At 37.6% G+C, this 2192-nt stretch overlaps 1 pseudogene; it reads left to right on the top strand.

Moving 5' to 3' along the window:
- Positions 1 to 303: 303 nt before the first annotated feature.
- Positions 304 to 387, top strand: LOC111815794 (annotated as a pseudogene).
- Positions 388 to 2192: the final 1805 nt, after the last annotated feature.

The following is a 2192-nucleotide window of genomic DNA, read 5'->3' on the forward strand; positions in this document are numbered from 1 at the left end:
CCAGGGGGCGGGCTGGCTGGCATGTGGTGCTGGGGGATTGAACCCTGGTCCCTGTGCTTCGCTGAACTTGTTCTAAGTAGGTGCTTTAGACCACTGAGCCATCTCTCCAGCCCTTAAAACCTTATTTCTAATACATGTAATTACTCTTCTGTATTCTCCCATAACTACCTCCTCTATCTGATGTGTTTGGTATTTTTTATTTATATGTATCCTTATAAAATAATGTTGTTTTGTGTATATAAATATTTTTAATTTACCTCAATAGTGTTGTGCCAAAGCTGTCATTCTGTTTCTTATATTTTAAAGGCTATACTTGCAGGGATCATTTCTATAGTATGTTTCTTACATTTTAATATCTTTTTGTAACTTTCCCTTTTTGGGATCAAACTCAGGACCTTGCATTTGCTAGGAAGGTGCTTATGCTGCTGAGCTATATCCCTGGCCCTCCTTTTTGTTTTAAAAGACATCTAGGTTGTTATGTGTGCATTTGGTGTTTCTAATGTTAAATTTGCTTCTATTATATTTATCCATTCCATTAGAGAGGAGCATAGAGTTTGACTTTAATTTCTAGCTAGCACAAACAATGCTGCAATAAACAGTCACATATATAGTCTTCTTTCTTTCTTTCTTTCTTTTTTTTAGGCAGGGTCTCCCTATATAGTACAGGCTCACCCAGGCAGTGGAACTCACAGAGATCCTCCTGCCTCAGACTCCTGAATGAAGAGATTGCAAGCATATGCCACCATGTCTGCCACATATATAGTCTTTTATGAGCTCTATCTTCAGGCTCTGACATAGAAGACTATCCTGGGCATATTGCAAAGTGGTAATATTAGCAGAGAAATGTGCAATATATGATCTCAATTTAAAAAATACAATTGAGAAGGGCCAGCCAAATAACTCAATGGATTAAAACACCTGCAAGCAGGTGCAGGAGCCGGCCTTCAATCCTGCCATGCCGACCCCTCCCCCAGGGTGCTCTGAGACTGGGCGTGGTGATGTGCGCCTGTAATCCCAGCTCTTGGGAGGCTGTAAACAGGCGGATCACTACAAGTCCAATCTAGTAGTAAGACCCTGAAAACCCTGTAGACCCTTCCCTAAAATACAAAAACAAAACAAACAAACAAAAAAATTGAGTGCAAAGAAAAGTCTGGAAAGAAAAAGAACAAAAAAGCGGCTAATAGACTTAGAGTACCTTGCAATTCCATGTGCATTTTAGGATTAGCTTTCCATTTCTACAAAAGAGGCTGTTAGGATTTTGATAGAGATTACACTGAATATGCAGATAATTCTAGGGAAGAAGGCAATCTTTAGAATATTAAATCTGATGATCTGTGAACAGTGGATGCTATTGTATTTATTTTGATCTTTTTTTTTTTTTTTTTTTCTCATATAGGAGAAATCTGAGCTACTTGAGCCTCTGTGTATGGCGATTTCATCTAACATGTCCTTTTTTTTTTTTTTGGCAGAACTGGGGATTGAACTCAGGCCCTTGCACATGCCAGGGAAGTGCTTATTCCACTGAGCCATCTTCCCAGCCCTTGATCTTATTTTTTATCAATGTTTTTTAAATGTCAGTGTACAAGTATTATGCCTTCTTATTTAAATATATTCCTAAATCTTTTATTCATTTTGATGATATGTTTGTTCCTTCAATTTCCTTTTCAGATTGTTCATTGCTAGTGTAAAAAAAAAAAAAGAGCTTATTATTGAACATTAATCTTGCAACTTTGTAGAATTCACTTATTAGCTTTAATAATTGAGTTTGTATGGATTCTTTGCAATTTTCTGTGTGTCATGTGACTAAAAATTTTTATATCTTTGTTTTTGAGACAGGATCTCACTATGCACTGAAGACTGCCCTTAAACTCACACTGTAACCCACATTGGCCTAGAACTTGCAGTGATCCTCCTGCCTCAGCCTCTAGTGCTAGGATTATAGGTGTGTACTAATACATCTGGCTATAGCTTTTGTTTGGAGCGGTTTTTCTTTTTCTTACCTAATAGCACTGGCTAGACATCCGGTAAATTGTTGACATGGTAACACCAACCATCTTTTAGTTTTCTTCTTTTTTTTTTTTAATAATTTTTTTAAAATTATTTATTTATTACATTTATTTATTGTGTGTGTGTGGCCAGCTCAGCCCACCAGGGGGCGGGGCTGGCTGGCATGTGGTGCTGGGGGATCGAAC

The sequence above is a fragment of the Octodon degus genome, unplaced genomic scaffold (genome assembly GCF_000260255.1).
Source record: "Octodon degus isolate 3935 unplaced genomic scaffold, OctDeg1.0 scaffold00021, whole genome shotgun sequence".
Classification (NCBI taxonomy): Eukaryota; Metazoa; Chordata; class Mammalia; order Rodentia; family Octodontidae; genus Octodon; species Octodon degus.